The sequence below is a fragment of the Euprymna scolopes genome, chromosome 28, assembly GCF_053919585.1.
Source record: "Euprymna scolopes isolate OS-2025 chromosome 28, ASM5391958v1, whole genome shotgun sequence".
NCBI classification, from domain to species: Eukaryota; Metazoa; Mollusca; class Cephalopoda; order Sepiida; family Sepiolidae; genus Euprymna; species Euprymna scolopes.
In genome coordinates, this window is record NC_136509.1 from 54,214,309 (window position 1) to 54,228,067 (window position 13,759).

General features: G+C 33.4%; 1 protein-coding gene across 2 annotated transcripts in view; it reads left to right on the forward strand.

Moving 5' to 3' along the window:
- The window catches only part of LOC145249631 (uncharacterized), a 256,817-nt gene that overhangs the window by 146,485 nt on the left and 96,573 nt on the right, over nucleotides 1-13,759 (forward strand). The window lies entirely within an intron of this gene.

The following is a 13,759-nucleotide window of genomic DNA, read 5'->3' on the forward strand; positions in this document are numbered from 1 at the left end:
TATATATATATATAGAAGAAAAATTGTATTTTTTTTACATGGAGGTCACCACTTATCAAGGCCCGGAGGCCACTCAGGAATAAGGGTATTGCTTGTACAGTAATCAATGAGATAGTATTGTAGTAATCATTAGTATTGGATATTTGATAGCGTGTCTTACTTAAGAGGGCGGTTTATCAGGAATTTGTTTATGTTGGACTTGAAGACATCTAAGTTGTAGTCAGATGGGTAACAGGAAAACGGAAGAGAGTTCCACAATCGTGCACTTCTGAGAAAGAAGCTCTGCTCATGGAATCTACGTTTCGATTAAGGCACAGATAAAGAGTGGGGAAATTATTGACAGTAGTTTCAGCCAGACGGGTGTTTCTCGTGAAAGATTGGCGAGGGGGGCGAGAGATTTGAGCTCAGACGAGCACTTGCCATGGAAATAACGATAAAACAAAGACAGGCTCGTAACGTCTCTTCTCTGGGAGAGAGGCTGCAGGAAAGAGAAAAGGGCATTCTCCACTAAGCTACGAAGTCTATTTTGTACTCTGTCAAGGCAGGATAGGCTGTTTTTAGCAGCTCCTGCCCTGATGCGGCAGCAGTACTCTATTCTTGGACGTACTTGGCTTTTGTACAGATAGAGAATCGCATCAGTAGTGAGATATCTTCTGGAGCGGTAGAAGGATTCCACCATTTTCCCAGCGTCCTTGACAACAGACCTAATGTACGTGTTCCATTTCAGATCAGGAGTAAAGGTCAAACCCAAAAGCTTGTCAAAACATGGAGCCTCCCCAAGACGAGAGCCATCCATTTCAATTGATGCCAGATGGGGATCATAGCGTTGATGTAAAGATAAAAGCTTGGTTTTGGATGCATTAAAAGTAACCAGCCATCTCTTTCCTCACTGTACCACGCGCTCAAGATCAGAAGAGAGAGAATTAGAGAGAACCTTGTCATTTACGGGCTTTTGTGTGTTGCCATAGATGATTGTGTCATCAGCATAGATGTCAACGAATGATTTAAGTATGTGTTTTGGGAGATAATTGATGTAGATCAGGAAGAGAGTTGGGTCCAGGATGGACCCTTGAGGGACTCCAGCATTAATACTGTGGGCCTTTGATTTCTGCCCATCAACCACTACTCTTATGAGCCTATCAGAGAGAAATGATTTAATGATTGAGAAAACATTACCAGTGATCCCGTAGCTGGAAATATTGTGAAGTAGGACCTTATGCCGTACCTTATCGAAGGCCTTCGATATGTCAAGAGCAATTGTCCTGGAAAGGAAGCCTTTGTCAAGAGATTCACTAATCCTATGAGATATAACCGTTAGCACATCTGCTGTAAATCTTGCGGAGCGGAAACCATATTGCATGTCACTAAGAAGATCGTTTCTGCTGAGGTGGTTGACTACTTCTTTATTTAATATGGATTCCGACAACTTACTGATGACACACAGGAGACTTATTGGTCTTAAGATGAGGAAATTGACCAGAAGAAATTGAAAAACTTTAATGACTGTTGATCAACTTCAATGCAATTCTCAAAAAATGACGCTTTCTAAAAATCTATGAAAATACTCCAAAGAAACTGAAATTTGAGGAATATTTCTTAATTGACGTTTAATATCTTTTAAAAATGATGCAAAAATATTCCACATCCTTTTTACGTCCCTATTGCCTTGCACACAATTACCTTCACACCATGATAATATATCTTGTCTATAGATCTTTAACTGGTACTACTATTTCACTCTATCTCATGAAATTAACATTTATGCAAATTCATATTCAAACAATCAAAGTATAACATCTAAATTTCAAATATCGAAATATCGTTATAAATTACAATTTATAACGTTCACATTAAGGGCGGTAACTGCTTAGATTAAATAACGATAAAAATAAAATAATTTAAAATTCCAAGTCAAATATCAAATTGGAGAAACTCAAAATAAATACTAAAATACTGAAAATAATTTAAAGAACAAAAAATAATTAAAAAAACAAAAATACAGACTGTTTTTTTTTACAAAAAATATACAAAAAACAATAAGCTAAGATAAAATAAAAGGAGTAAGAAGGAAGAAGTTGGAAACAGAGTTTTTATTACACATTGTTGGCAATCTCTACTCATGTTTGTCTCCTGAATTGCAGTGGGTCTCTGTCTTTAAATGTTATAATTTCCAAATTCTCATTAAGACATAAAAAGCAGGATGAGTGAAAGACGCTTTAATTATCTTCTATTCACTCATTGCTCTTTTGTCCTTATATTCTAGAAATGTAGGGACAGTAAATTGTTTTATACCTTTCATTTAAATTTACTATTAAACCATATACATAGACTATATAATTTAATAAATGGCTTGTGTATACATATAGGTACAGGCTAGTAAGTTGATGTTCCACATATGTATGGGTGGTTTAACCTCTATCGATAGCCTGGTAGAGCATTGACCGAGATACCGATGTAGGCCAAGTACTTTAAATTATAACAGTGATAAAGAAGAATCATAAAAATAAAACAGATGAATAAAAAGTAATTGACCGCGAATGCATGGTGAGAGACAACAGAGTGTCCGAATGTGTATGTAGGCACGAGTGTACAGATCTGTGTGAGCATAATAATAAATAACTGGGCAGGGTGGATGAATACCTTGTCCACCCACTATTCTTCTCCCTCCTCATCTAAAAACCAAAAGAATGTGTTTCTATCTGCCTTAGTCCAGTTTTTAATATTACCCTATTAAGCTGGATTTCGAATGAGATCGCAACTAAAACAGGTCTGCACATATGTAGCCAAAAATCCAATTTATAAAACTCACTATGCCTGTCCGCTTATCTGTCTGTCTCCATTTTTTCAAAATGCATCTCCTCTGAGATACAAAATTGCAGAGCTGCTCGCGGCAGACCAAGTGATTGAATTTTGTGGACCTTTCTTTTATAAGTTTTTAGCGAGTAAAAATAGCTGTAAAGGGTAAAAAAAAAACGTGGAACTTGTCAAACTTAAGTCAACTTAGCGCTCTTGTATACATGCGCAAATATGCGTCTATAAGTTTAAATTAGTTCATTTTAACTATTTTTTACCAGTCTGACAAAAGGTAACAACTAAGGTTGGAGCGCTAAATGTTTCGATTCTAGTTGATGGCACCCAAGTCATTTATTTTTCTTTTTTATTTTTCAAATCACTACTCTATATTGGGTACAATATAATAATCAATAGAGAATTGTCTCTATAATAATAAATAGGAAATCTGTAAAAAATAAAAATGTCATATTTAAGCCTATTTTACGATCAGTCAACGCCGCATGGCCTGCTAGTGTTTGTATAAAGGAATTTATGCTGCACGTGTGTGTGTGTGTGTGTGTGTGTGTGTGTGTGTGTGTGTGTGTGTGTGTGTGTGTGTGTGTTTGCGCGCGCCCGCGCAGAAGCATGGTGAAAATATCTGACGAGTTCATCAGATCAGATGTGCACACACAAAAGCACAACATGAAAGTTTGGATTTTCTTTTTTTCTTTTTTGTAACGTCACCAGGGAACATTCATTTGGTAAAATTGCCATTAATGCACTTAGTTCAAATAAACAAATAAAAATGCCCAAATGAAACTTTAAAATAATAATAAATACTGAAACGTCGTCACATCTGTTTGTGATTTTCCCCATCTCTTCAGATCTGGCATCATTTTATGAAACAAAGTACATTTATGGACTGCACTGACCCTCTCTCTCTCTCTCTCTCTCTCTCTCTCTCTCTCTCTTTCTCTCTCTCTCTCTCTCTCTCTCTTTCTTTCGCCCTTGCCCTCTCTCTCTCTCTCTATCTCTATCTCTCTCTCAATAATAAGACGAATAAAGAGAAGCCGATGATGATGATAATGTAAGATTCAATCATATTAAGAAAAATTGTTATTTTCTCGTAAACACAATTGCAAGCTAAATATCCTTTAAATAAACGTAATGAATGCCATTTATTTATTTATTTTTTTATTATTGATTGATTAAAGTTTTTACGGAGTTGTACAACCATCACTCCCATGCGTAATTTCTATACTGATAGGTTTTTTGAAGTTTTTTCACTGGATTATTATTGATTGGATACTAATTAACCAGATTATGAAAAAAAAATTGAAAAACAAAATCATTTCGACATTTGAAAGGGGGCTCACTTTTTAGTTACAACGTTCTCGTAAATCAGTCACCCATTTTTTTTTTCTTCTAAATACGGAAGTGTCTTCGGGAGATATGAAATGGTCCCATATTGACAAAGCAATATATCGGGAGGCGTATGATATGAAAATTGACAACGGGATAGAAAATTATGAAACATTTCTCCAGCATGTCAGTGAAATTTATAATACTTAAAAAATAAAAAAAAAATAAAAAAAAAAAGTGCTAATGCAGAGAGTGATCCGTGCTAGTTTTTAAATCGTATTTCCACGTTTAATAAAAGTTTATGATATGTTTTTTTTTTTAATTCAGTTGTAAGGTTAAAGTACAGAATAGGTACAAAACACCTTCCCCTCCCCATGTTAAGAATGGCTTTTTGAATAATAACGTCATTGTTTCAGCACGAATCACTCTCTGCATGAGTACCAAAAAAATGCTACATTAAATAAAAACGCTAAAAACATATCTAGTTAGATAGAAAACTTATCTTGCCTTTGGTAACATTTATTTGTTATATTTGTTTTTTGAAAACTTTTTCGAATCTATGTGTACAGTAATACAAACCCAAAAAACTAAATACGTTTTAAAAAAAAACAAAAAAAAACGAAACTTTATTTTCATAAAAAACAATAAAAAAAAAAGTCACGTTCATTCTATCTTTTTTCTTTGAGAAACAAAAATATTTCTGACTTACAAATGCGGTAGGCTCATGTCATTTTTGCTTTCTATGGTTTTGATATACACGCGTTTTTATTGATTACAAAATGAGTGACTGATTTACCATAACGTTGTAACTAAAAAGTGAGCACCCCTTTCAAATATCGAAATAATTTTTTTTTTTTTTGCTATTTTTTTTTTTTTTTCATAATCTGGTTAATCCGTGTCCAATCAATAATAATCAAGTGAAAAAATTGCAAAAAATCTCAGTATAGAAATTACGCAGGGGGGTGATGGTTTCACAACTCCGCCGTTTTTACAATTTAAATATACATTAAAATTATATTAAAATATAAAGAATGCAAAGTTTTGAAAACGGTTTGAATTAATAGTCTTATATCCTTGGTCATACTACTTGTGCTTTTTGTATTGCAGAATATTACAGTTTGCATTTAGGGTTCATTTTGTCATAATTGCGTGTTTTGTGTATATGTTAATGTATTTTTATATCCTGCCTTGCATGTCTAGTCTGTGTTAAAACGTCGATAATCTATAATATCAATCTCACCTGTCTGTTTAAATGTATGTCTGTATGTATGTATGTCTGTCTAAAACTTTCGACAGAGGCGACGGATTTTCACGAGATGGGTATCGTTTTGAAGCGACCTTTGGGCTGACAAATATTGAAAAATTGGCTAAAACATCAATTCCTTCACCCTTAATTGGGTACTTTCTACAGGGAGGGGTCGCTTTTTTCGCCGATATTTTCGAAATTCATCCCCTCGATTGACTAGCCTTAATTTAAACCTTCACCACTTCCACTTTGGCAATGGACGCAACAGCAAAGACGTAACGTTTTTTGGGGGGGGGGTGCACGTTCTTTCCCTCCTATGCAGTACGGGTTCGAGCCTGCCTGTTTACAACCACTTCTTTTTTTTTTTTTTGCTCAACACACACCTCCAAAAACCCTGGCAATGCCGGGCACCCAGGCTAGTCTATAATATAAAGGGCAAAAATCTGTTTAAATGTATGTATGTATGTATGTATGTATGTATGTATGTATGTACACGGTATATTTGTGTGTGTATATGTGTATTGGGGTAGAGAGGGCTCCCGTAAGCCGTGGTGAAGGCAACCTTTCTAGGAGAAGCAAATCTCTGATTTAAAAAACCATAAAGCGGAACACCAGTACCCGCATTAAGCTGGTCTGCAGTTTAATTTGTTGCTGGTTATCTTGCTCTTGCTTGTTGCTGGATCTCAACATTTTGAACCGAGAGAGAGACTTAGCTGTCGTACAAAGCTAAGACTCTGTAACATCATATTTGTATAGATACTCCCTCAGACATTTGGGCTCATGGATTTTAAATGTCTGAGGGAGTGGCACTCGTCTGACAAGACGTTGCAATCATCATATGTATGTATGTATGTATGCCTAAAACCTTCGACAGAGGCGACGGATTTTCACGAGATAGGTGTCGTTTTGAAGTTCGACCCTTTGGACGACAAATATCGAAAAATTTGCTATTAATTCTTTCACCTTCAATTGGGCACTTTTCTACAGGGAGGCGTAGCAAAAAATCGTTCCTTCATGACAATTTAGCCAAACACGCATGCGTAAAGAACTTCTTTCTTGAATTAATTTAAATGTTTAACAAAACACGTGACTTCGCTCACGCGATCATATACCTGTCGTTATAGTGGCAGCGTCATTATCTTAAGATTGCATGTTCGAGCCTAGATATCAGATATATATTTTTTCGATTATTAAATTTTAAATATTTAAACAGGGTTATTTATGCTATTTTTTCGTTCGTTTTTTTATATTTTTCCATCACGTTCGCTGGGGGGGGGTTCGATTTTTTTAAAGAAGTTTTAACATTTAAACATGGTTATTTATGCCATTTTTTTCGCTTTTTCTTTATTTTGCATCATGTTCGCTGTTTTTTCCCCGATTTTAGAAAAGTTATAATATTTAAACAGGTTATTACATTCGCTTATTCTTTATTTTCCATTTTGTTTTAATTTACCCCCACACATACACACACACCTCACCACACCCGGACAACGCCAGGTACCACCGCTAGGTATTAATAAACGTTAAATCTACATCTGTTCCTTTATTATTTATTTTTATAAATGATTTTGTTAGAAAAAGCTAACATGCGTGTTGTATCTTTGATACCAGAAAACATACGGATTTGTTGTAACGTGTAAGATAATAAAATACTCCCCACTGATACAATTATTTATAAATTGAATCTCAAATATCTTACTTTATATCTTCTCCTTTAGAGAATACCTGTAATGGCCGGACATTTTCCACGGAGCATAAATCTTTGGTCTTTTTCGCATATGGTTCTCTCGTGTTACGAATTTTCCCAGATTCTTGATTTTATTCCAAATTATTACATTTCAGTTTTATAAAGAAAATTCTTGGCGCTTCTGTACATTGATTATCTTTTAAACCTACGTATTTCAGGTAAAGATATTATTACGTACTTACGTGTCATGTGGAAATTTGTATAAATTCCAAAAATTAAAAATTAAAGTGTATTTTAAAAAAATCATCCATAACTACATTCTTTAAAAATGGCAGACCCTTAATTTAAGTTAAAAGAGAAAAGTCAATTTGTCATCTAGAATTGGTCGCACATCTCTTCCACATTTCACCAAACGATAAAACTCGATAATCCGATAAATTCTATTTTCACTTGTAATTATTTTTCTATTGGATTATTCGTCGTAATTTTTAGGATTTATACTAATTTTGACATGACACGCCAGTATGTAATAATGTTTATACCTGAAATACGTTGATCATAAATCTACACAAGCATCAAACTCGCTGTTTTAAATATTTATCTTTTTTTGTTTCTGTTTAATCCACTCCATTTCTTTAACGAATTGTCGATTCATTTAAACGGGAAATGTCTTCGTTAATATCCCAATAAGATATTTTGTTACAGCCTCATTAATCCCGTACACTGGAAAATCTAAGTCTAATCAAAAACAAAATGGACATACTCGAGGGTGTGGACGCTATTTCCCCTTTCTTCTTGCCAACACAACAAGCATTTGCTTCCTCATTCACGCACGAGCTGATTTAGTTGAATTAAAAACAGCTGTCAATAGGTAGCCATATGCGTCTGATGTGTGAAGCCTAATTTGTCGTTTATAGACGAGAGTCTGGATAAGTGTGAGCGTGTGTGTCCAAGATTTAAAATGTCTCCTCTACATCCGTTTTCATATTTTATGACATTTTCCAAAATTGGGCGTATTTGAGATATAATCAATTTCTGCGTTAAATGTGTATATGGTTCTATCTCTATTAAAATGGATACGTATATATGAATATATATATATGTATATATATGTATGTATGTCTATCTAAAAAAATAAATACATATTCATATCTACTTATAAACATGTATATGTACTTATGCTATATAATTATATCTATATAATTATATCTATATAATTATAAAACTGTGAACCTTGCTTGCTTGCAGCTTGTGTTCGGCGATCAGGCGATTCAATCCTTTAAAAAGGGATGACAGGATATGAATTTATATATATATGTGTGTGTGTGTGCGTGTGTGTGTGTGTGTGTGTGTAATAGTTGTATAGATTGGTTTCCTAGATGTAAATCCAATAAAAATCGCGGCATTATTAAAGAGTGCTCAACAGAGGACATAGCTGGCAAAGGTTCTGAAAAATATGGAAATTACTAGCAATATTAAACAATACAGCTTTCTGAATGTAACCTTTGATTTAGCTATCAATACCTACAAACCATACATTAAAGAAAACGCAAACCCCACATATATCCACCCACGCTCCAACCAACCACCTTCTATTATTAAGCACATGCCTAAATCAATCGAACGTAGAATAAATAACTTCAATAAGGAAATATTCAATAGATAAAAAATATTTATAACAATGCACAAAAAATAGCGGATACAAAATGCCGACATTAAATACAATACAAGCAATATAATTACGACTAGATCTAATAATCGAGGTCGAAAGATAATCTGGCTCACCCCCCACCCCTTAACCTAATGATAAAAACAGAACGTGGGAATATGTTCCTACATCTTATAGATAAATACTATCCACCAGGTAGTACACTACATCAAATCTTTAACAAAAACAACATAGCTAGAGCTGTACTGAAAACCTAGAAAGAAGCATAAAAAAACAGTAATAAAATATTAAGGAGAAATAATCCAACTGCCGACACTAATAATAGTGATAACAGAAATACCTGCGATTGCCAAAGACCAACCGAATGTCCATTAAGCAATTGCATCTTCGGTAGTATACCAGGCTAAAATATACACCGTAGAACATCAAGAAATAGAAAATTTCTACATAGACAGATCCTATGGTCATACACTCTCAACGAATTATAAAGCATATACTACGGACACCTCACTTTACTTGAGGCGAACAAAACACCTTTAGTCGAATGGAAAATACTTAGGAAGGCTAAAACATGTAGTTCATTAACTTCACTGTGTTACCTATGTTTAGCGGAGAAACATGAGATTATTAGTTTTAAGAACGGTGAAAAATTATTTAATGTAAAAAATGCTATAAGCTGCAAACACTTTGGAGGCTACGCTTTAAATCAGATGTAAAAAAAAGCAAATAGTGATCCTCTCATACTAATATTACTACAATTCATATCCGTTCACTCCCAATATCTTAAGTAATAAATAAATGAACCAAGGGAAGAGTTGAAAAGATACAAAGTAGCCCTGATACACAACAAATTAATAACTATACTTACCGAAAAGTATCAAAGAAAAGACTAGCATAAATAACTTAGCTAAATTAAAGAAGGGGCAATCCTTTCGTTATCTCTTAACACCATTTCAGACGCTATCATTTAATATTAAACAAACAGAAACACAATATGCCATCAACTGAATAAAGGTGAGTGCACTTTGCATACTTAATTATTAAACATCCGAAAACGATTAACTAAAATAATCTATGGGTCGAGCACGCTTGTAATTTGCATGTTTATATATACCTACGAGAACTATTATCGTAAAGTAGCGTTACATAAGGAAACCAACCACGTAATTGATCACAAACGATAACTAAATACTCTAAAGGGCTTTGGGAATGGAATACTCTACCAATATAGACAAATATATCCTATTATGTACCTGTTTGCATGTATATGGTCTGGAAAACCTATCTCTATAACGAAGCATATGAAAGTATAAATTATATTTATATTCTAGTATTGAGGAAAAGATTAGCAACCCAAATGTATGTGTGTGTACTATTTAGTTTTGATCTTTTTACTATATATTAGTTTTAATATAATAATCGATAGAGAATAGTCTCTGTAATAATAAAGACGTAATCTGCACGAATTATAATATTTAAACGTATATTACGACCGGACACGCCAGGTGGCCTGTTAGTATAATACTAAATCTCTTGGAATATTTTCTATTTGCCGGTGTTGGCGACATTATTTATTTCAGTATTGCACGAATACAAGAACACATATATTATATTCGGCAGTTGAAATGCTTTCACAATCCACTGAGATTTCAAAGAGTCACAAAGTAATTCACAATGATTTAATGGCTACCATGTTTACAAAGAAACCGAAATGCATTCTGATGGATTTAATTTGGCAATTAAATTATTTTCAACTTTATATAATCAACTGCACTGAACAATAATGAATATCTCTAGCAATGCATTAAATTTTAATTTGTGTGTTTGCAGGACACAGGAGTGACCTGATGGAAATGACCTTCCATTTTAGGTCGTGTGTTCTAATATTGTAAAGAGCGAAAAAATGTAGTATTCATTAGTTAGACAAAGAACGGACGGGTCTTTAATAAAACAGTGTTGTAAAAAGAAAAATGTACCCCTCCAGTTATGCGCTGTACGCGCACATATCTTTGACCTACTTTTATGTTTTATCTCTAGACATGCTTTGGGTTAGGATTAAGCTGTAACAAATACAGAATAAACGTTACTTTGAGACGCATCAGTGGATGATGGCTAGCTGTGTGAGCTTACAAAAAAGCAAAAATATACCGAAAGGATTTTTTTTTTTTCATATATCGTCTCGCTTAATTAATTCGTTGTTCCTTTTATTTAATTTTACTACAACCCGTATTTAATCTTGTTGTTTGATTTTTGTTGCTGTTTTGTTGTTGTGATTGTTACTTTTTTGTACTTATCTTATGTATGTGTTGGGGGGTCTTTTCTATTAAAGATCCGAACCAACCATCATATTTTCCTTTTCATCAGAATTCCTCAGATTATTACTTGAATGTAATTTTCTATCAATCTAATTCATAATTAATGACGTCATATTCATGGACGTCGAACTGATTTATGCGCAGACTTCCTGTCGGACATTTTCCAATTGTCGTTGATCACTTGTATAATAATATGCCGTCAGCAAAACTTCCAATGAATCCGATTAACTGAATTAGGAGATAGTTTCTGGGGAACGGCCAACCCGTGAGAAAGTTTTGAGAAAATATTAATAGCTTTAATGTGAAAAATGTCGGCAAATTGTGTTGTATTACCGCTGTGCTTAAAAATAATGACGACACGTTGATGATAAAACCGCAGTGTAGTGGCTTGAACATAATGCGATGAAAATTGTGTACAAGCGATAACTATTGTTTTATCTTATTTTTGGTTATTTTTTGTTAAATATTAGTAAACGAGGAACCATTTCGAATTATAATCTATTTAATATTAATAAAAGACAAAATCGAAAATTCTCTCTCTCTCTCTCTCTCTCTCTCTCTCTCTCTCTCTCTCTCTCTCTCTCTCTCTCTCTCTGTGTCACACACACACACAACAGAGGCTAAGTTGTCTTATAATTTTATTAATGTAGAAATAGAGAAACCTGTGGCAAAGGATTTATCCCTTTTAAATTTCTCGGTGAATTTCAAGGCATTTGTTAATGTATGAACAAATACTTTTCCTTACATATCGATACGTAGGAAATGCATTCAATATGAAATCATCAAGACCGAATGTGATTTGTATTATTGGGATTATTTGGACTACTATTCTTATTTGGGATGTTCTTCTTGCAACGTTTTAGGTGTATCTTGTCGAATTCTGGAATCTGGACGAAATTTTTAACAGGAACCTATATTTAATCCAGAGGGATAACTTGCACTTGTTCTGTCAGTCACGACCGATTATTTCATGCTGTTATTCGTAATTGAATTCTTAGTATCGTCCGTACTAAGGATTGAACCTTAAAACTCCAGAAAGCTGTTAGAGTTTCCATGGTAAGTCTACAATTGGTTAGTTTGACCACGTGACATAGGGAAAATGTGTATTTAAGGTCAATTGTTGCGAGATGTTTTTATTAGTTAGAGGCAATGTAAAGCCCTTAAGAATGAGGGTGTTAAGACTCCCCACCACAGTCGGTGATTCAGAGAAAAAAAATCATAACTAAACAAATGGATCCTCATTAGTATAAATAAATAGAATATATCGAGGCTGAATCCGCAAATAAAATTTGCGTCTATTTATCACAGTTTTAGGACGGTTGCTCCTCCCTTCTCATCAGCTCCAAATTTTGACGCCTTTTGCAATCTTTTCCATCTTTTCTTATAAATAAATAAATAAATTAAAAAAAAAAGAAACTTTCAGTGACTTTTGAAGGTCATCATGATTTCACATTGAGATAATCTTGCCAAGCTTAATCGCTTCTAAGGAATTACTCGCAGACAACTTTCAGAGATTGTTCCATTCAGTTATCAGTTTTCGATAAACATCTCTGACCTGGAAAGGTCGGGGTGGAGTTAACGCGATAATATGCTAAAAATTCCTGCTGGCAAATCGTGTCAGAATTGAGTAAGTTGAGACTTTGATGAGGTTTTCATCGTGAAGAAACGTCTTCATTTTTTAAGAATTATCGTTGTTTTTTATATAAAGATTTACTTTATTTATAATAATTGTATTTATTAGTAGTTGAAAGAATCACATACGCAAGTCGAGCAGTTTTATTTACGATCAGAAACCTTGAATAAGATTGCAAGTACATTTTTGCCAGATAAAATTTCACCAGATAATTTTAATCCTTGTCAAAATATTACTTAAATACGTTTTTTTGTAATGCTAAATGATCCTTTATCACCATATGCAATATTCCTAAATATATATACACATACTTACAAAATATCAGATCAGATCAACATGGTACGATAGTTTTCAAACCGGTGCGGATTCAGAATAAAAATAGCGTTTTTATTTTTAGTTCATTTACATTTATAAAGAAATTACTACCCAGCTATCTTCACCATATTTGATCTCAAAGGTCATTCTGGGATAAATAAACTGTGGTTTTGTTTTTAAAATATTTTTTTCGGTAGTGTAGATTTTTACACAGAATACTTTTTAAAAAATGGTTTGGAAACGAACTATAAACAGGGGGAAACAAAAAAAACGTTGGTGGAGAAGAACCGAAGGTAAAAAGAAAATAAATATTAAATTTAATTGTTCCTTTTTGTTTAATCTGCCTTCTTTCAAATAATCTCATTCGAAGAGATATCTTTATGAGCCTTACAAAAAATAGAAAATTCCTATTTCAATTCAAATAATTCACTTTATATGAATTGTATCGTTTTGAACATGTGACATGTGTTTAACAATTTTGAACATGTGATATGTGTTTAAAAATTTTCTAAAATATCTCAACCTTATAAATACTATAAAAATTATAAAGATTTATGAATATCTTCTTTCCCAAGTCTTTTCCTCCCTACAAAAATATATTTCTCACGCCCCCAAAATTCATAAATTCTGAAAACTTCGGAAAAAAAACCTTTATCGAAATAAATTTTTCCCGTTAAAATAAATAATAATGATGATATGTTTCCCTTCCTTTTCTGGAAAACGTGGGACTTCTTTACTTTTAAAAACAACTTCTAAACAT